Source organism: Triticum aestivum, chromosome 3B (assembly GCF_018294505.1).
Source record: "Triticum aestivum cultivar Chinese Spring chromosome 3B, IWGSC CS RefSeq v2.1, whole genome shotgun sequence".
Lineage (NCBI taxonomy): Eukaryota > Viridiplantae > Streptophyta > Magnoliopsida > Poales > Poaceae > Triticum > Triticum aestivum.
In genome coordinates, this window is record NC_057801.1 from 146,078,252 (window position 1) to 146,105,931 (window position 27,680).

Genomic DNA, 27,680 nt, shown 5'->3' on the forward strand with positions numbered 1-27,680 from the left:
GGTTCAGAGAAGTTGGGCAAAGCTAGGACATGGGTTGTGGTCATAGCATGTTTAAGTGCTTGAAAAGCTTGTGTTTGAGCTGTGGTCCATTGAAAGTTCTTCTTCTTGAGGATATCATGCAATGGTCTGGATATGATTCCAAAGTTCTTTACAAACCTTCTGTAATAACCACATAATCCCAGAAAACCTCTGAGCTATGTGGGAGTAGTGGGTACTGGCCAATCAGCTACAGCAGCTACTTTGCGAGGGTCTGTTGAAACTCCTTCACTAGTTATTACATGACCAAGATATTCTACCTTCTGGACAGCAAAAACACATTTGGAGAGTTTTGCAAAGAGTTGGTGTTCTTGGAGCAACTGAAGTACAATCTGCAAGTGGGCTATGTGTTCAGACAAGGATTTACTAAATATGAGTATATCATCAAAGAAGACAAGCACAAACTTCCTGAGATATGGCCCAAAGATGTTGTTCATAAGTGCTTGGAATGTGCCAGGTGCATTTGCTAAACCAAAGGGCATGACTAGGAACTCATAATGTCCAAAGTAGGTCCTAAAAGCCGTTTTTGGTATGTCATTTCCATCCATTCTCACTTGATGATAACCAGACCTGAGATCCAATTTGGTGAAGTAAGTTGCTCCATGAAGCTCATCCAGTAGATCTTCAATGACTGGAATTGGAAACTTGTTTTTAATGGTGGCTGAGTTAAGTTTCCTGTAATCAATGCATAGTCTCCATGTTCCATTCTTTTTCATGACCAATATTGCTGGGGAGGAATAGGGGCTCTCACTAGCTCGAATGATTTTGTCTCTGAGCATGGCATCCACCTGCCTTTCCAGCTCATTTCTCTGCATATGTGGAACTCTGTATGGTCTAGAGTTGGGTGGGACAGATTGATCTTTGAGAGGGATTTTACGATCATGGGTTCTCTTTGGGGGTAATCCTTTTGGTTCCTGGAAAACTGTAGGAAATTGTTGCAGTACCTCCTCAACAGTTGGTGGAATCTCTTGTTTAGGGGGTATTTTCATAGTTGTGTCCCTAATGAGATTCAGTACAAATCCTGGAGCTCCAGCAGTCATGAGTTTATTTACTTCTGCAACATCAATGAGAGTGGCATCAGATAATGTATCACATGCTTTGATTGTTACTGGTGTCTGTTGGTCCTTCATTATAGTGATTTGCCTGGGATTGTAGTGAAATGCCACAGGGCTATGGGTTTCCATCCAATCACTCTCAAGCACTATATCATGGCCTGGTAGATCAAGTACTCTGAACTGCTGTTGAAATTGTGTATGGCCAGCTGTAAAGGGAGTTGTTGGTACATAAGAACCGGACCACAGAGTGCCTCCTCCAGCTACTGTTACTGCCCTAGTTGCATCCTTGAGGATGGTGCAGGAAGTTTGCAGTGCAAACTGAAGACTAATGAAAGTGGAATTACTACCAGAGTCTACTAAGGCAATGCCCTGTTTCCCTCCAATATTAACCAGTATGGAGATAGTGTTACTATTGTCAGAGCGCATGGCTTGAGCTGAAATGGTCATACATTGTTCCTCAGTCTGTGGTTGTTCAGTAATCTCCCGTTCATCCACTTCTTGCTCTTCTTGTGCTTGTTCAGTGGGGTCTTCTCCTGTCAGTACATTCAGGACTGGTGCTAACTTGCATTTTTGACCATGGAACCAAGTATCTCCGTAGCACCAACATTTGCCAGGATCTCGAGCTCTTTGATTTAGAGTGTCTGGCTTAGGATCAGGGTTTTTTTTTCTGGCTTGTGATAACTAGTAGAGCTTTTAGCAGCACTATAACTTGCATTATAGGACTTCTTTTCAGTGGCTCCCTTCTCCAAGTCAATAGCTAACCAGTAGGCTTCAGTAAGAGATGTTGGTTTAAGTGGGTGCAACTGATAATTGAGTTGTGCTCTGAGGCCATTGACATAACAACGGATAAACCTGTTTTCATCCATGATAGGATTTTCAGCTTGCACTTCAGCCATTAGTTCCTCAAACTGATCAGTGTAATCAAAAATGGACAGTGTACTCTGTTTCAAAGTGTTGAATTTATCTGTCAGTTCATAAGAATTGGCCGAAGAGAATCTGTGGAGCACTTCTTCACAGAACTGGCTCCAGTTCAGTTGTTTTTTGAGAATTCCCGAACGACGTAGCCATACGTCAGCTTTCCCCACCACATATAGTTGTGCCAGACTAATCTTATATTCAGCGGGTGCACCAGCCATTTGGAAATACTTATCGCACTGACGGATCCACCCTGCTGGGTTGTCACCATCAAAACGAGGGAAATCCATTCGGGGGCCTTTGGTAATGTTCTTGAGGAATTGTGTTCGCATTTCTTGCTCATATTGTTTCGGAAATTCTTCCCATCCTTGACGAACACCTGGAGGTTGAAAGTTGTCGAACCCTGGAGTGTGTGCTGTCTTATATGCAGCTGTTGGTGTAGCGTTGCCTGAGTGATTATCCACCGTATTGCTGGGTCCAAAACCTGGAGGGACAGAAGTTCTGGGTACTTGGATTGGAGCTAACTGAGGAGAAACCTGTGAAGCTAACTGTCTAGTTTTCTCTTGTTCCATAGCTAGTCGTTTCCGCAGTTCTTCAGTAAGTGCTCTGTCTGTCTCACCCGCTGCTTCTTTGCTTGCTGGTGGTACTATTGACTGCTCAGGAATTACTGAAGCCTGTGGTACAGAGGTGGATGCATCATTTGTGCTAAGTGCCTTCAACACATCGGCCATGGTTGCGAGTTGTGAATTGAGAGACGAGACTGCTTTCTGAACTCCGCTCATGACTGAGACCATGGTATCCTGCTTGGTGTTGATGGTGTGCACCTCTTTACGCAGATCCTCCATCTCGCCACGCAGTTCTATAGTTTCTTCGCGATGTTGCACAAAATCATCCTTCATGGCCAGCAGATCTGTGACATCAGCATCATCAAAACTCTCCTTGGTCCTCCCCATCGTGGTGAATTGGTCAGAGATGAATTTTACCCCCGGATCTGGCTGGGAACCCGAACTAAACAATTAACCCTGCCTCCGCCGGAATTCGCCACCAAAACATCACCACAAGCCGCTAGACCTGGGATTTTACAGAGGGAGCGATGTGCTTCCTCAACCAGTCATGCTCAGCAAGCTGGCGTCGAATGGGTCTACCGCCACCAGCGCCTCCAATTTTCGCCCCCACACCGCTCATCGCTGCCTCCGAAGAAAGGGAGGGAAGGGAGGGAAATCACCGTAACCACTACGATCTGTCGCGCCGCCGAGGAAAACCCATGTTGGCTCCGACATGCTCCTCGATGATCTCATTGGATGAACCACGATGTCGAGGATTCAAGCAACCCCGTATACAATTCCCTTTGTCAATCGGTATGTTACTTGCTTGAGATTCGATCGTCAGTATCCCAATACCTCGTTCAATCTCGTTACCGGCAAGTCACTTTACATGTACCGTAATACATGATCCCGTGACCAGACACTTGGTCACTTTGAGCTCATTATGATGATGCATTACTGAGTGGGCCCAGAGATACCTCTCCGTCATACGGAGTGACAAATCCCAGTCTCGATCCGTGTCAACCCAACAGACACTTTCAAACATACCCGCAGTATACCTTTATAGTCACCGAGTTACGTTGTGACGTTTGGTACACCCAAAGCACTCCTACGTTATCCGGGAGTTACACGATCTCATGGTCTAAGGAAAAAAATACTTGATATTAGAAAAGCTCTAGCAAACGAACTACACGATCTTGTGCTATGCTTAGGATTGGGTCTTGTCCATCACATCATTCTCCTAATGATGTGATCCCATTATCAATGACATCCAATGTCCATAGTCGGGAAAACATGACTATCTGTTGATCAACGGGCTAGTCAACTAGACGCTCACTAGGGACATATTGTGGTCTATGTATTCACACATGTATTACGATTTCCGGATAACACAATTATAGCATGAATAAAAGACAATTATCATGAACAAGGAAATATAATAATAATCCTTTTATTATTGCCTCTAGGGCATATTTCCAACAGTCTCCCACTTGCACTAGAGTCAATAATCTAGTTACATTGTGATGAATCGAACACCCATAGAGTTCTGGTGTTGATCATGTTTTGCTCGCGGAAGAGGTTTAGTCAATGGATCTGCGACATTCAGATCCGTATGTACTTTGCAAATATCTATGTCTCCGTCTTGAACATTTTCACGAATGGAGTTGAAGCGACGCTTGATGTGCCTGGTCTTCTTGTGAAACCTGTGCTCCTTGGCAAGGACAATAGCTCCAGTGTTGTCACAGAAGAGAGTGATCGGCCCTGACGCATTGGGTATGACTCCTAGGTCGGTGATGAACTCCTTCATCCATATTGCTTCATGCGCTGCCTCCGAGGCTGCCATGTGCTCCACTTCACATGTAGATCCCGCCACGACGCTCTGCTTGCAACTGCACCAGCTTACTGCTCCACGATTCAACATATACACATATCCGGTTTGTGACTTAGAGTCATCCAGATCTGTGTCGAAGCTAGCGTCGACGTAACCCTTTACGACGAGCTCTTCGTCACCTCCATAGACGAGAAACATGTCCTTTGTCCTTTTCAGGTACTTCAGGATATTCTTGACCACTGTCCAGTGTTCCTTGCCGGGATTACTTTGGTACCTTCCTACCAAACTTACGGCAAGGTTTACATCAGGTCTGATACACATCATGGCATACATAGTAGATCCTATGGCTGAGGCATAGGGGATGGCACTCATCTCTTCTTCATCTTCTGCCATGGTCGGGCATTGAGCCGAGCTCAATCTCACACCTTGCAATACAGGCAAGAACCCTTTCTTGAACTAATCCATATTGAACTTCTTCAATATCTTATCAAGGTATGTGCTTTGTGAAAGACCTATGAGGCGTCTTGATCTATCCCTATAGATCTTGATGCCTAATATGTAACCAGCTTCTCCAAGGTCCTTCATTGAAAAACACTTATTCAAGTAGGCCTTAATGCTGTCCAAAAGTTATATATCATTTCCCATCAGAAGTATGTCATCTACATATAATATGAGAAATGCTACAGAGCTCCCACTCACTTTCTTGTAAACGCAGGCTTCTCCATAAGTCTGCATAAACCCAAATGCTTTTATCATCTCATCAAAGAGAATGTTCCAACCCCGAGATGCTTGCACCAACCCATAAATGGATCGCTGGAGCTTGCATACCTTGTTAGCATTCTTAGGGTCGACAAAACCTTCCGGCTGCATCATATACAGTTCTTCCTTAAGATAGCCATTAAGGAATGCCGTTTTGACGTCCATCTGCCATATCTCATAATCATAGTATGTGGCAATTGCTAACATGATTCGGATGGACTTCAGCTTCGCTACGGGAGAGAAACTCTCATCATAGTCAACCCCTTGAACTTGTCGATAACCCTTAGCGACAAGTCGAGCTTTATAGATGGTAACATTACCATCCGCGTCCGTCTTCTTCTTAAAGATCCATTTGTTTTCTATCGCTCGCCGATCATCGGGCAAGTTTGTCAAAGTCCATACTTTGTTTTCATACATGGATTCTATCTCGGATTGCATGGCTTCAAGCCATTTGTTGGAATCTGGGCCCGCCATCGCTTCTTCATAGTTCGAAGGTTCACCGTTGTCTAACAACATGATTTCCAGGACAGGGTTGCCATACCACTCTGGCGTGGAACGTGTCCTTGTGGACCTACGAAGTTCAGTAGCAACTTGATCTGAAGTACCTTGATCATCATCATTAATTTCCTCTCTAGTCGGTGTAGGCACCACAGGAACATTTTCCTGAGCTGCACTACTTTCCGGTTCAAGAGGTAGTACTTCATCGAGTTCTACTTTCCTCCCACTTACTCCTTTCGAGAGAAACTCTTTTTCTAGAAAGGATCCGTTCTTGGAAACAAAGATCTTGCCTTCGGATCTAAGGTAGAAGGTATACCCAATGGTTTCCTTAGGGTATCCTATGAAGACGCATTTTTCTGACTTGGGTTCGAGCTTTTCAGGTTGAAGTTTCTTGACATAAGCATCGCATCCCCAAACTTTTAGAAATGACAACTTAGGTTTCTTCCCAAACCATAATTCATACGGTGTCGTCTCAACGGATTTAGACGGAGCCCTATTTAAAGTGAATGTAGCTGTCTCTAGAGCGTATCCCCAAAATGATACCGGTAAATCGGTAAGAGACATCATAGATCGCACCATATCCAATAGAGTGCGATTACGACGTTCAGACACACGTTACGCTGAGGTGTTCCAGGCGGCGTGAGTTGTGAAACGATTCCACATTTCCTTAAGTGCGTACCAAATTCGTGACTTAAATATTCTCCTCCACGATCTGATCGTAAGAACTTTATCTTTCGGTCACGTTGATTCTCTACCTCATTTTGAAATTCCTTGAACTTTTCAAAGGTCTCAGACTTGTGTTTCATCAAGTAGACATACCCATATGTACTTAAGTCATCAGTGAGAGTGAGAACATAACGATATCCTCCACGAGCCTCAACGCTCATTGGACCGCACACATCAGTATGTATGATTTCCAATAAGTTGGTTGCTCGCTCCATTGTTACGGAGAAAGGAGTCTTGGTCATTTTGCCCATGAGGCATGGTTCGCATGTGTCAAATGATTCATAATCGAGAGACTCTAAAAGCCCATCAGCATGGAGCTTCTTCATGCGCTTGACACCAATGTGACCAAGGCGGCAGTGCCACAAGTATGTGGGACTATCGTTATCAACCTTACATCTTTTGGTATTCACATTATGAATATGTGTAACATTACGTTCAGGATTCACTAAGAATAAACCATTGACCAGCGGGGCATGACCATAAAACATATCTCTCATATAAATAGAACAACCATTATTCTCGGATTTAAATGAGTAGCCATCTCACATTAAACAAGATCCAGATACAATGTTCATGCTCAAAGCTGGTACTAAATAATGATTATTGAGGTTTAAAAATAATCCCGTGGGTAAATCTAGAGGTAGCGTGCCGACGGCGATCACATCGACCTTGGAACCATTCCCGACGCACATCGTCACCTCGTCCTTCGCCAGTCTTCGCTTATTCCGCAACTCCTACTTTGAGTTACAAATATGAGCAATGGCACCGGTATCAAATACCCAGGAGCTACTACGAGAACTGGTAAGGTACACATCAATTACATGTATATCACATATACCTTTAGTGTTGCCGGCCTTCTTGTCCGCTAAGTATTTGGGGCAGTTCCGCTTCTAGTGACCCTTCCCTTTGCAATAAAAGCACTCCGTCTCAGGCTTGGGTCCATTCTTTGGCTTCTTCCCGGCAACTGGCTTACCGGGCGCGGCAATATCCTTGCTGTCCTTCTTGAAGTTCTTCTTACCCTTGCCTTTCTTGAACTTAGTGGTTTTATTGACCATCAACACTTGATGTTCCTTTTTGATTTCTACCTCTGCTGACTCCAGCATTGAAAATACTTCAAGAATAGTTTTCACCATCCCCTGCATATTGTAGTTCATCACAAATCTCTTGTAGCTCGGTGGGAGCGACTGAAGGATTCCGTCAATGACCGCCTTGTCCGGGAGGTTAATGTCCAGCTGGGACAGGTGGTTGTGCAACCCAGACATTTTGAGTATGTGCTCACTGACAGAACTATTTTCCTCCATCTTACAACTATAGAACTTGTCGGAGACTTCATATCTCTCGACCCGGGCATGAGCTTGGAAAACCATTTTCAGCTCCTCGAACATCTCATATGCTCAGTGTTGCTCAAAACGCTTTTGGAGCCCCGGTTCTAAGCTGTAAAGCATGCCACACTGAACGAGGGAGTAATCATCAGCACATGACTGCCAAGCGTTCATAACGTCTTGGTTCTCTGGGATGGGTGCTTCACCTAGCGGTCCTTCTAGGACATATGCTTTCTTGGCAGCTATGAGGATGATCCTCAGGTTTCGGACCCAGTCCATATAGTTGCTGCCATCATCTTTCAGCTTGGTTTTCTCTAGGAACGCGTTGAAGTTCATGTTGACATGAGCATTGGCCATATGATCTACAAGACATTTTGCAAATATTTTAGACTAAGTTCATGATAATTAAGTTCATCTAATCAAATTATTTAATGAACTCCCACTCAGATTAGACATCCCTCTAGCCATCTAAGTGTTACATGATCCGAGTTGACTAGGCCGTGTCCGATCATCACGTGAGACGGACTAGTCATCATCGGTGAGCATCTCCATGTTGATCGTATCTTCCATACGACTCATGTTCGACCTTTCGGTCTCTGTGTTCCGAGGCCATGTCTGTACATGCTAGGCTCGTCAAGTTAACCTAAGTGTTTTGGATGTGTAAATCTGTCTTACACCCGTTGTATGTGAACGTTGGAATCTATCACACCTGATCATAACGTGGTGCTTCGAAACAACGAACTGTCACAAAGGCACACAGTTAGGGGGAACACTTTCTTGAAATTATTATGATGGATCATCTTATTTACTACCGTCGTTCTAAGTAAACAAGATGCATAAATATAATATACATCACATGCAATTAAATAGTGACATGATATGGCCAATATCATATAGCTCCTTTGATCTCCATCTTCGGGGCTCCATGATCATCTTCGTCACCGGCATGACACCATGATCTCCGTCATCATGATCTCCATCATCGTGTCTCCATGAAGTTGCTCGCCAACTATTACTTCTACTACTATGGCTAATGGTTTAGCAATAAAGTAAAGTAATTACATGGCGTTAAATCATTGACACGTAGGTCATACAATAATTAAGACAACTCCTATGGCTCCTGCAGGTTGTCATACTCATCGACATGCAAGTCGTGATTCCTATTACAAGAACATGATCTCATACATCACATATATATCATTCATCACAACTTTTGGCCATATCACATCACAAAGCAATTGCTGCAAAAACAAGTTAGACGTCCTCTAATTGTTGTTGCATCTTTTACGTGGCTGCAATAGGGTTCTAGCAAGAACGTTTTCTTACCTACGAAAAAGCCACAATGTGATTTGTCAACTTCTATTTACCCTTCATAAGGACCCTTTTCATCGAATCCGCTCCAACTAAAGTGGGAGAGACAGACACCCACTAGCCACCTTATGCAACTAGTGCATGTCAGTCGGTGGAACCTGTCTCACATAAGCGTATGTGTAAGGTCGGTCCAGGCCGCTTCATCCCACAATACCGCTGAAGCAAAATAAGACTAGTAGTGGCAAGAAAGTTGACAACATCTACGCCCACAACAAATTTGTGTTCTACTCGTGCAAAGAGAACTACGCATAGACCTAGCTCATGATGCCACTGTTGGGGAACGTTGCAGAAAATAAAAAATTTCCTACGGTTTCACCAAGATCAATCTATGAGTTCATCTAGCAACGAGAGAGAGGAGTGCATCTACATACCCTTGTAGATCGAGCGGAAGCGTTCAAGAGAACGGGGTTGAGGGAGTCGTACTCGTCGTGATCCAAATCACCGGAGATCCTAGCGCCGAACGGACGGCACCTCCGCGTTCAACACACGTACGGTCAGCGAGACGTCTCCTCCTTCTTGATCCAGCAAGGGGGAAGGAGACGTTGATGAAGATCCAGCAGCACGACGGCGTGGTGGTGGATGCAGCAGTGATCTCGGCAGGGCTTCGCCAAGCGTCTGCGAGAGGGAGAGGTGTAGCAAGGGGGAAGGGAGGCGCCAAGTGCAAGGGTGTGGATGCCCTCCCTCCCCCCTCTTTATATAGGGCCCCTAGGGGGAGGGCGGCCCTAGGAGATTGAATCTTCAAGGGGGGGCGGCGGCCAAGGGGGTGCCTTGCCCCCCAAGGCAAGTGGAGGCGCCCCCACCCCTAGGGTTCCCAACCCTAGGCGCAGGGGGGGCCCAAGGGGGGGGGGCGCACCAGCCCACCAGGGGCTGGTTCCCCTCCCACTTCAGCCCATGGGGCCCTCCGGGATGGGTGGCCCCACCCAGTGGACCCCCGGGACCCTTCCGGTGGTCCCGGTACAATACTGGTGACCCCCGAAACTTTCCCGATGGCCGAAACTCGACATCCCATATATAATTCTTTACCTCTGGACCATTCCGGAACTCCTCGCGACGTCCGGGATCTCATCTGGGACTCCGAACAACTTTCGGTTTGTTGCACACTAATATCTCTACAACCCTAGCGTCACCGAACCTTAAGTGTGTAGACCCTACGGGTTCGGGAGACACGTAGACATGACCGAGACGGCTCTCCGGTCAATAACCAATAGCGGGATCTGGATACCCATGTTGGCTCCCACATGCTCCTCGATGATCTCATCGGATGAACCACGATGTCGAGGATTCAAGCAACCCCGTATACGATTCCCTTTGTCAATCGGTATGTTACTTGCCCGAGATTCGATCGTCAGTATCCCAATACCTCGTTCAATCTCGTTACCACAAGTCACTTTACTCGTACCGTAATACATGATCCCGTGACCAGACACTTGATCACTTTGAGCTCATTATGATGATGCATTACCGAGTGGGCCCAGAGATACCTCTCTGTCATACGGAGTGACAAATCCCAGTCCCAATCCGTGTCAACCCAACAGACACTTTCGGAGATACCCGTAGTATACCTTTATAGTCACCCAGTTATGTTGTGACGTTTGGTACACCCAAAGCACTCCTACGGTATCCGGGAGTTACACGATCTCATGGTCTAAGGAAAAAATACTTGACATTAGAAAAGCTCTAGCAAACGAACTACACGATCTTGTGCTATGCTTAGGATTGGGTCTTGTCCATCACATCATTCTCCTAATGATGTGATCCCATTATCAATGACATCCAATGTCCATAGTCAGGAAAACATGACTATCTATTGATCAACAGGCTAGTCAACTAGAGGATCACTAGGGACATATTGTGGTCTATGTATTCACACATGTATTACGATTTCCGGATAGCACAATTATAGCATGAATAAAAGACAATTATCATGAACAAGGAAATATAATAATAATCCTTTTATTATTGCCTCTAGGGCATATTTCCAACATCTTTCTCATAAGTTGAAACAACTTTTCTTGGACATAAGCTTGAGCTATAATAAGCTAGGGGTCTGCCATTTTGCATCATGACTGCTCCAATACCTGCTCCTGATGCATCTGTTTCCAGAACAAATGGTTCAGAGAAGGTGGGCAAAGCTAGGACATGGGCTGTGATCATAGCTTGTTTAAGTGCTTGAAAATCTTGTGTTTGAGCTGTGGTCCATTGAAAGTTGTTCTTCTTGAGGATATCATGCAATGCTCTGGCTATGATTCCAAAGTTCTTCACAAACCTTCTGTAATAACCACATAATCCCAGAAAACCTCTGAGCTGTGTGGGAGTAGTGGGTACTGGCCAGTCAGCTACAGCAGCTACTTTGCTAGGGTCTGTTGAAACTCCTTCACTAGTTATTACATGACCAAGATATTCTACCTTCTGGACAGCAAAAACACATTTGGAGAGTTTTGCAAAGAGTTGGTGTTCTTGGAGCAACTGAAGTACAATCTTCAAGTGGGCTATGTGTTCAGACAAGGATTTACTGAATATGAGTATATCATCAAAGAAGACAAGCACAAACTTCCTGAGATATGGCCCAAAGATGTTGTTCATAAGTGCTTGGAATGTGCCAGGTGCATTTGCTAAACCAAAGGGCATGACTAGGAACTCATAATGTCCAAAGTAGGTCCTAAAAGCCGTTTTTGGTATGTCATTTCCATCCATTCTCACTTGATGATAACCAGACCTGAGATCCAATTTGGTGAAGTAAGTTGCTCCATGAAGCTCATCCAGTAGATCTTCAATGACTGGAATTGGAAACTTGTTTTTAATGGTGGCTGAGTTAAGTTTCCTGTAATCAATGCATAGTCTCCATGTTCCATTCTTTTTCATGACCAATATTGCTGGGGAGGAATAGGGGCTCTCACTAGCTCGAATGATTTTGTCTCTGAGCATGGCATCCACCTGCATTTCCAGCTCATTTCTCTGCATTTTTGAACTCTGTATGGTCTAGAGTTGGGTGGGACAGATTGATCTTTGAGAGGGATTTTACGATCATGGGTTCTCTTTGGGGGTAATCCTTTTGGTTCCTGGAAAACTGTAGGAAATTGTTGCAGTACCTCCTCAACAGTTGGTGGAATCTCTTGTTTAGGGGGTATTTTCATAGTTGTGTCCCTAATGAGATCCAGTACAAATCCTGGAGCTCCAGCAGTCATGAGTTTATTTACTTCTGCAGCATCAATGAGAGTGGCATCAGATAATGTATCACATGCTTTGATTGTTACTGGTGTCTGTTGGTCCTTCATGATTGTGATTTTCCTGGGATTGTAGTGAAATGCCACAGGGCTATGGGTTTCCATCCAATCACTCTCAAGCACTATATCATGGCCTGGTAGATCAAGTACTCTGAACTGCTGTTGAAATTGTGTATGGCCAGCTGTAAAGGGAGTTGTTGGTACATAAGAACCGGACCACAGAGTGCCTCCTCCAGCTACTGTTACTGCCCTAGTTGCATCCTTGAGGATGGTGCAGGAAGTTTGCAGTGCAAACTGAAGACTAATGAAAGTGGAATTACTGCCAGAGTCTACTAAGGCAATGCCCTGTTTCCCTCCAATATTAACCAGTATGGAGATAGTGTTACTGTTGTCAGAGCGCATGGCTTGAGCTGAAATGGTCATACATTGTTCCTCAGTCTGTGGTTGTTCAGTAAATCAGTGTAATCAAAAACTGACAGTGTACTCTGTTTCAAAGTGTTGAATTTATCTGTCAGTTCATAAGAATTGGCCGAAGAGAATCTGTGGAGCACTTCTTCACAGAACTGGCTCCAGTTCAGTTGTTTTTTGAGAATGCCCGAACGACGTAGCCATACGTCAGCTTTCCCCACCACATATAGTTGTGCCAGACTAACCTTATATTCAGCGGGTGCACCAGCAATTTGGAAATACTTATCGCACTAACGGATCCACCCTGCTGGGTTGTCACCATCAAAACAAGGGAAATCCATTCGGGGGCCTTTGGTAATGTTCTTGAGGAATTGTGTTCGCATTTCTTGCTCATATTGTTTCGGAAATTCTTCCCATCCTTGACGAACACCTGGAGGTTGAAAGCTGTCGAACCCTGGAGTGTGTGCTGTCTTATATGCAGCTGTAGGTGTAGCGTTGCCTGAGTGATTATCCACCGTATTGCTGGGTCCAAAACCTGGAGGGACAGAAGGTCTGGGTACTTGGATTGGAGCTAACTGAGGAGAAACCTGTGAAGCTAACTATCTAGTTTTCTCTTGTTCCATAGCTAGTCGTTTCCGCAGTTCTTCAGTAAGTGCTCTGTCTGTCTCACCCGCTGCTTCTTTGCTTGCTGGTGGTACTATTGACTGCTCAGGAATTACTGAAGCCTGTGGTACAGAGGTGGATGCATCATTTGTGCTAAGTGCCTTCAGCACTTCGGCCATGGTTGCGAGTTGTGAATTGAGAGACGAGACTACTTTCTGAACTCTGCTCATGACTAAGACCATGGTATCCTGCTTGGTGTTGATGGTGTGCACCTCTTTACGCAGATCCTCCATCTCACCACGCAGTTCTGCAGTTTCTTCGCGATGTTGCACGAAATCGTCCTTCATGGCCAGCAGATCTGTGACATCAGCGTCATCAAAACTCGCCTTGGTCCTCCCTATCGTGGTGAATTGGTCAGAGATGAATTTTACCCCCGGATCTGGCCGGGAACCCGAACTAAACAATTAACCCTGCCTCCGCCGGAATTCTCCACCAAAACATCACCACTAGCCGCTAGACCTGGGATTTTACGGACGTCGAATGGTTCTACCGCCACCAGCGCCTCCAATTGTCGCCCCCACACCGCTCGTCGCCGCCGCCGAAGAAAGGGAGGGAAGGGAGGGAAATCACTGTAACCACTCTGATCTGTCGCGCCGCCGAGGAAAACCTATGCTCATGATACCAATTGTCACACCCCGTAGGAGATTTGGAGCGGATCGAACTAGTTTATTGCAGATCTCACGCGGGAGAGAAAGGGGAAAGTAGGAGCAAACTAGGGTTTGTATTGATATAAGAGGTATGATTGTATCAGGGAGATATTCTCAACATAATTCCATAGCGATTACAGAGGGCAGCTGCTAGCTTTATAGCTACAGCTGGCAAACGGATGAAACAACACAGTACGGCAAGAGAAATGGTACAGTAAACGGTAACGGTTGGTGGAGTAGGTGAGCCCCGCGAGCCGTACCATGCACCGAACCGTCTTGCACCAGAGCCGTCCGATAACTGAAGAAAGTGAGCTGCTCGTTTGACACCTTGGACCTGACAGATGCGGTAACGAACCGGGAATGATACAGCGGTGGCTGGAGGGCATGTGGAGGTGGGATTGTATAGCAGCAGGATCACAGCGGAGATGGGGATTCGTCGGAGGCAGTGCTTCGCGAGCGGCGGCGGCGGCTTCTGGGTGGTTTGGTTAATAATAGGCCTGGGACAGGTAGGAGGAGTGCCCTTGCCGAAATGAAAGGGAAAAAAGATACATGTTGGGTTTTCTTTAGTAGTGCCAATCCTCACTAGAGCATCTCAATGTATTTTATATCACTAAAAAGTGATTAAAATAAAATATACATCACCCAAAAATGATGTTTACATCACTAGAAACATTCAACTCCAATCGATAATGTAAAATAGGGCAGCCACACGACAGTCGCCCCAACAGATAATGTAAAAATAGGCTAGTCGAACAACAACACTATAGTCACACATATTTAAACAAAAACCATCACAAAAATGAGATACATCTGTTTGAGCGACAAGTAATACACATAGGAGGAAGTACCAAATTCAACATTAACATAACAAAATTATGATCTTATAGTGCATCATAGCAAACATAGTTCATGATCTCACAAATAAAAGGGAACATAAACACAAAGGTAAACATGGCATCTTAATTTTCATCTTCTCCGTTGTCACTTGGCTCATTGTGAACATTGCCTTGATAATCATTATTGGTTTCAAGAGCATTGCCTTGAAGATCTTCATTGTCTTCTTTCTCATCGTTGTCATTTGGCACATTGTGAACATTGCCTTGTAATCCATCTATGCCATCACCTTCACTGAAGCCACCTCTCATGCCACTCACGTTACCACTATAGGCATCTCCCATGCCACCCATGTGCACACTGTAGCCACCTCTCATGCCACCCACGACAAATGATTTAGTGAGAGTGTGGTGTTGCTTGCACTTATCTAAATGTAGGGACCGAGATCGGCATTGTGAACATATTGTTCAGATTCTCCTCAATGCCCTCACTCACCATATAGTTGTCGGATGGCCATAAGCATGTTTTGGTGGTAGCATCTTGTATGGAACTCTCACTTGGTTCAACATAAGACTAACGAACGGAACTGTCACTAGAAGATGCCTCCGAGGATCTCCTCTTCGAAGACCTCCTTCCAAAGAGGTTCATCATGTTCACGTACAATTTTCTGAAAAATTTGGGTGACAAAAAATTATCAACAAAACTTTACAAGATTGATAGCAACTACTCATAGGGATGCCTAGAGGCCATAGCAAGCATTCAAACTACTTAGAACTCTAAAAATTCAACGTACAAGCTCATCTACAGCACCACCAAGAGTAGCTAATTATTCAAAATATATACCACTAAAGCAAAAACTAATTGGACAAACGGAGGAATCACATACCAAGCAACAATCCCCGAAACAGTTTCGAAAACGGAGTTTCAAGCAAAGAGATCAAAATCCGCGGGTTTGAGAGCAAGAACACGAGAGAGAGAGAGAGAGAGAGAGCAATGGTGAATTTTTTCAAGAGATAGGTGATGATATGGGATGAAGAGATAAGTGAGGGGGCCCACGTGGGGACCACAACCCACCAGGTCGCGCCTGGGGGTCCTGGCGCGTCCAGGTGGGTTGTGCCCATCTGGTGCACCTCCCTCTGATATTATTTACACCAGAAATTCTTAAATATTCAGACAAAATTGTATTAAATTTTCAAAGCATTCTGAGAACTTTTATTTTTAGGTCATTTTTTATTACACAGGAAATTCAAAAAACAGACAAAACATGGCATTTTATTTTATTTAACTAGTAGGAACAGAAAATAAAAGGTAGGGACAGAAGGTAGTGCTCACTAAATTCATCAACTTCATACCTTCCAAAAATGATCCATTAATAAGGTTGATCAAGTCTTATTAACAATCACTTTTGATTAGAATGAACCAAAAGAATTTTTGTAAATCACTAAGTTACCTCAACGGGGATATGAATGTCCCCAACAATAAGCATTTCATATTTCTTTTTAACAGTAGGTAGAGGTAGTTGAAAATTTCCAATAGTGATTGCTGGAGATTTTTCAATAACATTGATATCATTCACTTGGAATTGTTTCTTCGAAAAGTGCACCGTATGCTCATTACCATTGATATGAAAAGTGATCTTGCTTTTATTGCAATCAATAACAGCCCCTGCAGTATTCAAGAAGGGCCTACCAAGGATAATCAACATGTTGTCGTCCTCGGGCATCTCAAGTATAACAAAGTCGGTCAAAAATAGTAACATTAGCAACAACAACGGGCATATACTCACAAATACCGATAGGTATGGCAGCCGATTTGTCAGCCATTTGCAAAGATATTTCACTTGATGTGAGTTTATTTAAATCAAGTCTTTTGTATAAAGAGAAAGACATAACACTAACACTAGCTCTCAAATCACACAAGGCAGTTTTCACATAATTTTTTTTGATGGAGCAATGTATAGTTGGTATTTCCGGATCTCCAAGTTTTTTAGGTACTCCATCTTTAAAAGTATAATTAGCAAGTATGGTGGAGATTTCAGCTTTCGGTATTTTTCTCTTATTAGTGATGATGTCTTTCATGTCCTTTGCATAAGGAGTCATTTTCAAAATATCAGTCAAGCGAGTAGGTGCTCATAGGGGTAGGGTATGCGTGCGTACATTCATAAAGGTGAGTGTATACGTGTATGTATGAGTGCTTACGTCTGTATTGTGTTAAAAAAAAGTACACACTCTACGTATATACTTATGTACTACTCCGTGTCACTCAAATATTAGCAAGGCCTGTGTATCTCAGAAAGGAAATGTAATATTATCTGAACCTTTTGTAGGAGTAAATGGTGACTGTCCTCTTGCGATGGCAGCGCCTAGATAGATAAGATCTGGAGGATTTCGGTGGGCATGGAGCAGGCGGTGTACTCCTCGATGGTGCGCCAATGGTGGTCGCGGGGTTTCGCGGTTGCCGCAGCCGGCCGCGGAGCGTGATCCAGCGTCGTGGGAGAAATCGCGGGCGCTAGAGATTGGCGCACGCGAGTGCGTCAACGTCGAGGGTTGCAAGACGGGGCAGGCATGCGAATTAGCGTAGGGAGACGGTATGAGACGATTTGTAGCATGATTTTAGGGGGAAATGGCAATGGGAGAAAAGCAAAATATGCATTTTAGGAAAAACAAAATGTGAGAAAAAAATCGAGTGAGGATCGGCGTGAGAGGAGGACAAAGGTCATGAGAGAAACGGATCGGCAACACAAGAGAAAACACATGGTATGGCTCTTTTTATGAAAATAATTCAGATCTATTGTCAAAGCTCATCGAAAATACAAAGCGTCTCAAACATAATAAAAAATATATTAAAATTGCAAGACCACTGAACGGCCAATACCACGACCTGGTCCTGATCATCCTCAGCAATACGGCGTACAAATCCCCGCAAAAAATAAATAAATATGGCATACACATCCACAAAAGATAACATGAAGACTAAATATTACTCCCTCCGTCCGAAATTACTTGTCATCAAAATGGATGAAAATAGATGTATCTAGAACTGAAATACATCTAGATACATCCATTTCAATGACAAGTATTTCCAGACGAAGAGAATACTATTAATTATATGAGATCATAAAGGTAAGAAATCACTAACATAGATCACATCTCATAATTTTATTACAAGATGGTCATGACATTATTTCTCATCATAAATCATATGTAATGGTTGCTCATGGCTCTGTCAAGGTATGAGATCGCTTGCATCCAGGAGCGCAACCTTTTTGGCATTGTTCTATCGTTGGAAAGCAATCACCTCCTAGGTCGCAGCAGTAAACTGCATTTACCCGTGAGCATGTGCACATTTGGACCTTGTTGTTGTTCATTTGTTCAACTGATCGACCTGCATGCAGACAACAATGTACATGTCAACTAGCTTTCGTGTTGGTGGTTCTTCGAGGAGGGATAAAAAATATAAAAATAGTGATCTAAACGCTCTTATATTTCTTTACAGAGGGAGTAATAATTTTTGATACCCTCACAAAAAAATGATACACTAAAAGCTTTATCATATTTCACATGATTGTTTCCGCATACTTACACTGCGAATGAATCGTGGTACATGCGAGGATAACTATCATAAGCACGACCACCCTGCTTCCGTTCATCGTAAGCTTCGCCATAGAAGTGAGTCCTCCTATCGAGAGATTGTTGTATCTGAGGAAGCATATACTGACCACACAGCCCATGTATATATTAAAAAAAATGATCTATTTTTAGTAATCACTTATTACACCCAATTTTGCGGCCTATTTATTAACATTTATGAATCATTAGTGAGAAATAAAAATTGTCTATATTTGGATACAAATAATTATATTTGGGTAAAATATCCAAATAATTATTTGGATACAAATAATTACGTCAATATTTGGATATAAATAATTATGTCTAGGATAGTTGATGCCATATTGGTAGAAAACTAAAAGTTCAATGTTTAGTACTCCCTCTGTTCATTTTTGTAAGTCGTTTAAGACAATTAAATGAACTGTTTTAGGTGCTGTCTTAAATGTCTACAAGGTCTTACAAAAATGAACGGAGGGAGTACTATCTCTCTGCGAAAAAATTAATCTTTAGAGCATCTCCAACAATTCCTTAAAATAATCTCACCGCAAAAAGAGTATTTACAAGATGTCGACATAATTTAGGGGAAGTTCTCTAGTGAGTGTTTTCTCAGTTCCTGTAAATATCTTCGCTTAAAATATTTTTTTCACATTTCCCATTAATCAAGCATAAAAAAGGCAAATGCAGCCAGGGGTGAGGGGATGCGGGGAGGCGGCAGGCTGGCACAGTGGTTTCTCTGTGCAGCGGGTCGTCACATGGGTGCAGGGAGGCGACGGGCCGGCGAGGAGCGGGGCGCTGGGACGAGGTGGGCATGGAGACGAGCTTGGAGGCGTCCTCAAACTCCAGCGGTTGCCTTCCAACAAATTTTACAGGAAATGTCTTCTTCCAGTAGATTCACTCTGTGCGTTCGGTTTATTCGGTTTATATGGTTTTTCGGTTTGTACTATATTAATACATCAGTAAATATGGTATGAAATTTAGATACGGTTCGGTTTTGGTATATACCAAATTATTTTGATATGGTTTCGGTACATACCGTAAAAACCAAAGTTGACGCGAATTTGAAAATTATATATAATAGTTTGCAAATTTATAACTCAAAAACACATATCTTTTTATACAAAGAGTATATAACTATATGCGAGTGCATATGCATGCATGAATTCAATGGTTATGGATGTGCTTAGCATTCTTTTGAAGAGAAGTATGACTATGTTACAATAAAAATGGATGCTCTTAACAAGAAATCGAGAGCGGCGTTTTGGCTCCTAGGTGCATATGCATCCATAGTCGAAATACACATTTTAAAAAGTTGAAAAATTTGGAACAAAAATCCCACGTGTATATCCGGACATTTTATGTGCGTTCACAAGGTTTCGGTGAAAAACGACGTTTTTTGTGGCATGTGTAAAAAAGATAAAGAAATGCTTCGTGAATAGTTAGAATGAAGCATCAGAAATTGTCTTTTTTACACAAGCCACAAAAAACGTCGTTTTTCACTAAAACCTTTTGCACGCACATAAAATGTCCGGATATACACGCAGGATTTTTATTCCGAATTTTTTAACTTTTCAAAATGTGTATTTCGACAATGGGTGCATATGCACCTAGGAGCCAAAGGCAATTACCGCAAGAAATCTAGCTTATGTACAAAAACAATGACTACTTGTATGGTTGTTCTCCCCAAGATATTGTTGGGGAACGCGGTAATTTCAAAAAAATTCCTACGATCACGCAAGATCTATCTAGGTGATGCATAGCAACGAGAGGGGAGAGTGTGTCCACGTACACTCGTAGACCGAAAGCAGAAGCGTTATGACAATGCGGTTGTTGTAGTCGTATGTCTTCACGATCCGATTGATCCAAGTACCGAAAGTATGTCCCCTCCGCGTTCAGCACACGTTCAGCTCGATGATGTCCCTCATACTCTTGATCCAGTTGAGGCCGAGGGTGAGTTCCGTCAGCACGACGGCGTGGCGACGGTGATGATGATGCTACCGGCACAGGGCTTCGCCTAAGCTCCACAACGGTATGATCGAGGTGTGTAACTGTGGAGGGGGGCACCGCACACGGCTAAAAGATCAACTTGTGTTGTCTGTTGTGTCTTTGGGTGCCCCCTCCCCACGTATATAAAGGAAGGAGGGAGGAGGAGATCGACCAAGAGGAGGCGCGCCCAAGGGGGGGGGAGTCCTACTCCAAGTAGGTTTGGCTCCCCCCTTTCCTATTCCTATTAGGAGGAAGGAGGAAGGAGGAGGAGAGAAGAAGGAAGGGGGGGGGGGGGGGGGCGGCCCCCAAACCCTAAACCAATTCGGTTTGGGCCTGGGGGGCACTTTCCCGCTGCCTCCTATCTCCACTAGGGCTCATTACGGCCCATTGACTCCCCGGGGGGTTCCGGTAACCTCCCGGTACTCCGAAAAATATCCGTTACACTTCGGAATCCTTCCGGTGTCTGAATATAACCTTCCAATATATCAATCTTTATGTCTCGACCATTTCGAGACTCCTCGTCATGTCCATGATCTCATCCGGGACTTCGAACAACCTTCGGTCATCAAATCACATAAACTCATAATACAAATCGTCATCTAACATTAAGCGTGCGGACCCTACGGGTTCGAGAACTATGTAGACATGACCGAGACACGTCTCCGATCAATAACCAATAGCGGAACCTGGATGCTCATATTGGTTCCTACATATTCTACAAAGATCTTTATCGGTCAAACCGCATAACAACATAAGTTGTTCCCTTTGTCATTGGTATGTTACTTACCCGAGATTCGATCGTCGGTATCTCAATACCTAGTTCAATCTCGTTACCGGCAAGTCTCTTTACTCGTTCCGTAATACTTCATCCTGCAACTAACTCATTAGTCACAATGCTTCCAAGGCTTATAGTGATGAGTATTACCGAGAGGGCCCAGAGATACCTCTCCGAAACACGGAGTGACAAATCCTAATCTCGATCTATGCCAACCCAACAAACACCTTCGGAGACACCTGTAGATCACCTTTATAATCAACCTTTTACATTGTGACGTTTGGTAGCACACAAAGTGTTCCTCTGGTATTCAGGAGTTGCATATTCTCATAGTATGAGGAACTTGTATAAGTCATGAAGAAAGCAGTAGCAATGAAACTGACACGATCATAATGCTAAGCTAACGGATGGGTCATGTCCATCACATCATTCTCCTAATGATGTGATCCCGTTCATCAAATGATAACACATGTCTATGGTTAGGAAACATAACCATCTTTGATTAACGAGCTAGTCAAGTAGAGGCATACTAGGGACTATAAGTTTTGTCTATGTATTCACACATGTACTATGTTTCCGGTTAATACAATTCTAGCATGAATAATAAACATTTATCATGAATTAAGGAATAAATAATAACTTTATTATTGCCTCTAGGGCATATTTCCTTTAGATATATACAATTTCTTTTGCTTCAGTTTATTCGGTAAACCGTTTGTTTTTTTGGTATATACCGTAAATACTAGAATTCAAACCGGTATGAAAAGTTCATACCATACCGAAACCTAGCACATCACATAAAGTTTTCGGAACCGTGGAAATGCTAGCGCCCAAATAACACAAAGCATGGCACTCATAATCTTTAATTTTAATCTTAATAGCACGTTCCCACTCATCATAAAGCTTTCTAGTGATAGAAACTTCCAAATCAAGTTTTTCTTCAAAATATTTCATCATAGCATCAACAATATGTTTAGTAAAAGCTTTATTTTGATTATAAGCATGAGGAGAACTCAACATGGATTGCAACAAGGAAATACAATCTATCAAAGAACAATTATCATAATTAAGGTCCTTGAAATTCAAAAGAGTGGGTTCATTGCTACTTAAAGTTTTGACCTCTCCAATCCCACTTTTATCAATTTTTGCATCAAGATCTATAAACTCCGAATCATTGGGACGCCTTCTAGCTAAAGTTGACTCATCTCCAGTCCCATCTTTATCAAGATTTATATTAGAAAACAAAGATTCAATAGGAGTCACATTAATCACTTTAAGATCTTCATCATTATTTTCAGGAGAAATCGAAGAACACACTTTTAGAAACCACTCTTGCTTAGCATGCATCCTAGCGGTTCTTTCTTTACATTCATCTATAGAAATTCTCATAGCATTTAGAGACTCATTAATATCATGCTTGGGTGGAATAAATCTAATTTTCAAATAATCAATCTGAAGAGAAATTCTATCCACGTTCCTAGCCAAATCATCAATCTTAAGCAATTTTTCTTCAACCATAGCACTGAAATTCCTTTGAGAACTAATAAATTCTTTAATATTGTTCTCAAGATCAGAGGGAGTCTTATTATAATTTCCATAAGAATTGTTGAAGGAATTACCATAATTATTAGAGGAATTACTAGGAAACAACCCAGGGTTGAAATTACCTCTATACGCGTTATTACCAAAATTGTTCCTACCAACAAAACTCAAATACATAGATTAATTATTATTCTCAATAAAAGTGGACAAAGGCATATCATTAGGATCAATAGGAGCACTCGTACTAGCAAACAATTTCATAAGTTCATCCATCTTTCCACTCAAAACATTAATTTCTTCAATCGCATGCACTTTTTTTTACTAGTAGAGGATCTTTCGGTATGCCATAGAGAGTAAATTGCCATAATATTATCTAGGAGTTTAGTAGCTTCTCCAAATGTGATTTCCATAAAAGTACCACCCGCAGCGGAATCCAAAAGTTTTCTAGATGCAAAATTCAATCCAGCATAAAAAATTTGTATAATCATTCATAAACTCAAACCATGCGTAGGGCAATTTCTTATCATCAATTTCATCCTCTCCCAAGATTGTGCAACATGTTCATGATCAAGTTAATTAAAATTCATTATATCGTTCCTAAGGGAGATGATCTTAGCGGGAGGAAAATACTTGGAAATAAAAGCATCTTTACACTTGTTCCATGAATCAATACTATTTTTAGGCAAAGATGAAAACCAAGTTTTAGCACGAGCTCGTAGTGAGAATGGAAATGACTTCAATATATCATTATCCGCATCTTTCTTATTTTGCATATCACACAACTCAACGAAAGTATTTAGATGGGATGCGACAACTTCACTAGGAAGTCCAGAAAATTGTTCTTTCATAACAAGATTCAACAAAACGTCATTAATTTCATAAGATTCCGCACTAGTGGCAGGAGCAATCAGAGTGCTAATAAAATCACTATCATTAGTGTTGGAAAAGTCACACAACTTGGTATTTTCTTGAGTCATCATGACAAAGCAACCAATCTAGCACACAAGCAACCAAAAAGCAAACGAAAATACGAACCGAAGAAGGGCGAATAAAAAGGAAAATCTTTTTGTGTTTTTCTGAAAATTGTTTTAGAAGTGGGGGAGAGGAAAACGTGAGACACATGGCGAATACTGTAATGCAAGAGATGAGAGTTTATGATGGGTACTTGGTAGACTTGATGTAGACCTCCCCGACAACGGCGCCAGAAATTCTTCCTGCTACTTCTTGACTTGCGTTGGTTTTTCCCTTGAAGAGTAAAGAGTGATGCAAAAAAGTAGAGATAAGTATTTCCCTTAGTTAGAGAACCATGGTATCAATCAAGTACGAGGTACAAGCAAGTCTCCAATCTATGCGACTGCACAAACAATCAAACACTTGCACCCAATGCGATAAAGGGGTTGTCAATCCCTTCACGGTCAATTGCAATGGTGAGATCTGATAGAGATAGATATAAAAGATTATTAAAATATAAAACAAAGTAAAATATATAAACTACAACAAGATATTTTTGGGTTTTTTGGTTTATAGATTTGAAAATATATGATGGAAAATAGTCCCGGGGGCCATAGGTTTCACTAGAGGCTTCTCTCTTGAAGGCAAATAATACGGCGGGTGAACAAATTACTATCGAGTAATTAATAGAAAAGCGCAAAGTTATGATGATACCCAAGGCAATGATTATGCATATAGGCATCACGTCCGTGTCAAGTAGACCGAAACAATTCTGCATCTACTACTATTACTCATTGTTTAGGAAATCGTTAATTGGTAGCTACTCGGTCGGCTGTCAAGTAGGGGATTAATAAACTAATTGGCAATTTAATCAGCCAGTTAATCAATTAATCGGAGAATTTATCATTTTATCGGCTACTCGATGACCCTACGAATAGGGATTAATCAGCGAATTAACAGGTGAATTGGACGAATTCTTGAGCAGGGCTATTACTCCATACATCGATCGCTATCCAGTATGCATCTAGAGTATTAAGTTCATAAAGAACAGAGTAACGCCTTAAATAAGATGACATGATGTAGAGGGATAAACTCAAGTAATATGATGAAATTAAAACCCCATCCTTTTATCCTTGATGGCAACAATACAATACGTGCCTTGCTACCCCTACTTTGTCATTGGGTGAGGACACCACAAGACTGAACCCAAAACTAAGCACCTCTCCCATTGCAAGAAATACCAATCTAGTTGGCCAAACCAAACCGATAATTCAAAGAGAAATAAAAAGATATCAAATCATGCATATACGAATTCAGAGAAGATTCAAATAATAATCATAGATAATCTGATCATAAATCCACAATTCATCGGATCTCGACAAACACACCGCAAAAGAATATTACGTCAGATAGAACTCCAAGAACACCGATGAGAACATGGTATTGAAGATCATAGAGAGAGAACAAGCTATCTAGCTACCAGCTATGGACCCGTAGGTCTGAGGTAAACTACTCACGCTTCACCGGAAGGGTAATAGGGTTGATGTAGATGCCTCCCGTGATCGAATCCCCCTCCGGCAAATTGCCGAAAAAGGCCCCGAGATGGGATCTCACGGGAACAGAAGGTTTCAGCGGCGGAAAAGTATTTTCGTGGATGCTTATGATGGTTTGGAAATATTTGGGAATTTATAGGCCGAAGGATAGGGTTAGGAGAGCTCCGAGGGACCCACAAGGCAGGGGGCGCGCCCTAGACCCTTGTCGTCACCTCGGGACTCTTCTGCCTTGGTCTCCAAGTCCAATGTGTGTCTTCTGGTCCAAGAAAAATCATCGTAAAGTTTATTCTGTTTGGACTCTGTTTGATATTTCTTTTCTGCGAAACTCAAAAACAAGGAGAAAACATAAACTGGCACTGGGCTTTGGGTTAATAAGTTAGTCCCAAAAATTGTTGGGGAACGTAGCATGCAATTTCAAAAAATTCCTACGATCACGCAAGATCTATCTAGGAGATGCATAGCAATGAGAAGGGGAGAGTGTTTCCATGTACCCTCGTAGACCGAAAGCGGAAGCGTTAGTTTAACGCGGTTCATGTAGTCGAACATCTTCTCGAATCAACCAATCAAGTACCGAACATACGACACCTCCGAGTTCTGCACATGTTCAGCTCGATGACGTCCCTCGAACTATTGATCTAGCAAAGTGTCAAGGGAGAGTTTCGTCACCACGACGGCGTGGTGACGGTGATGGTGAAGTGATCCGCGCAGGGCTTTGCCTAAGCACTACGTGAATATGACCGGAGGCATAAACTGTAGAGGGGGGCGCCGCACATGGCTAACGATGTTTGTTGTGTGTTCTAGGCGCCCCCTCCCCACATATATATAGGTGGGAGGGGGAGGGGAACATCCATGGGGTGCCCCAAGTAGGAGGAATCCTACTTGGGCCCTCCTCCAATTCGGCCTCCCCCTTTCCTTATCTCCGGAGGGGGGAAGGAAAGAGGGGAGAGGGGAAAGGAAGGGGGAATCCTATTCCCTCTATTTCCTTTCCTCCTCCCCTTTTCCTTTATCCACTTAGGTTGGCCCATATGGGGGCGCACCAGCCACTTAGGGGATGGTCTGTCGCCCTTGGCCCAATAAGGCCCATATCTTTGCCGGGGGGTGGGGGGGGGGGGGGGTGCCCGGAACCCCTTCCGGTGACCCGATACGTACCCGGTACCCCCAGAACACTTTCGGTGTCCGGACACTATCATCCTATATATGTATCTTCACCTCTCGACCATTTTGAGACTCCTCGTCATGTTCGTGATCTAATCCGGGACTGTGAACAACATTCGGTAACCAAATCACATAACTCATATAATACAAAATCATCATCAAATGTTAAGCGTGCGGACCCTACAGGTTTGAGAACTATGTAGACATGACCGAGACACCTCTCCGGTCAATAACCAACAACGGAACATGGATGCTCATATTGGTTCCTACATATTCTATGAAGATCTTTATCAGTCAAATCATAATGACAACATACGTTATTCCCTTTGTCATCGGTATGTTACTTGCCTAAGATTCGATCGTTGGTATCGTCATACCTAGTTCAACCTCGTTATCAGAAAGTCTTTTTACTCGTTCCATAATGCAACATCCCGCAACTAACTCATTAGTCACATTACTTGCAAGGATTATTATGATGTGCATAACCGAGAGGGCCTAGAGATACCTCTCTGATACTCGGAGTGACAAATCCTAATCTTGATCTATGCCAACCCAACAAACACCTTCGGAGATACCTTCAGAGCATCTTTATAATCACCCAGTTACGTTGTGACGTTTGATAGCACACAAGGTATTCCTCTGGTATCCGGGAGTTGCATAATCTCATAGTCAAAGGAATATGTATATGACATGAAGAAAGCAATAGCAATAAAACTTAACGATCATTATGCTAAGCTAACGGATGGGTCTTTTCCATCACATCATTCTCCTAATAATGTGATCCCGTTCATCAAATGACAACTCATGTCTATGGTTAGGAAACTTAACCATCTTTGATTAACGAGCTAGTCTAGTAGAGGCTTTACTAGGGACACTGTGTATTGTCTATGTATCCTCACATGTATCAAGTTTCCGGTTAATACAATTCTAGCATGAATAATAAACATTTATCATGATATAAGGAAATACAAAATAACAACTTTATTATTGGCTCTAGGGCATATTTCCTTCAGCCTTTGTTTATTCTGTAACTCCTATTTCGAGTTACTAATCTTAGCAACTGAACAAGTATCAAATACCCAGGGGCTACTATAAACACTAGTAAGGTACACATCAATAACCTGGATAACAAATACACCTTTGTTCACTTTGCCATCCTTCTTATCCACCAAATATTCAAGGCATTTCCTTATCCAGTGACCATTTCCTTTGTAGTAGAAGCACTCAGTTTCAGGCTTTGGTCCAGCTTTGGGCTTCTTCAAGGGAGTGACAACTTGCT

At 42.8% G+C, this 27,680-nt stretch overlaps 1 long non-coding RNA gene across 1 annotated transcript; it reads right to left on the reverse strand.

Annotated features, from left to right (window-relative positions):
- Positions 1–17,957: 17,957 nt before the first annotated feature.
- LOC123065059 (uncharacterized) lies at positions 17,958–18,529 on the reverse strand. The gene is made up of 2 exons (XR_006430891.1): positions 18,417–18,529; positions 17,958–18,218 (listed from the first exon to the last, which is right to left on the reverse strand). It is a non-coding gene; the product is annotated as an uncharacterized lncRNA (long non-coding RNA).
- Positions 18,530–27,680: the final 9,151 nt, after the last annotated feature.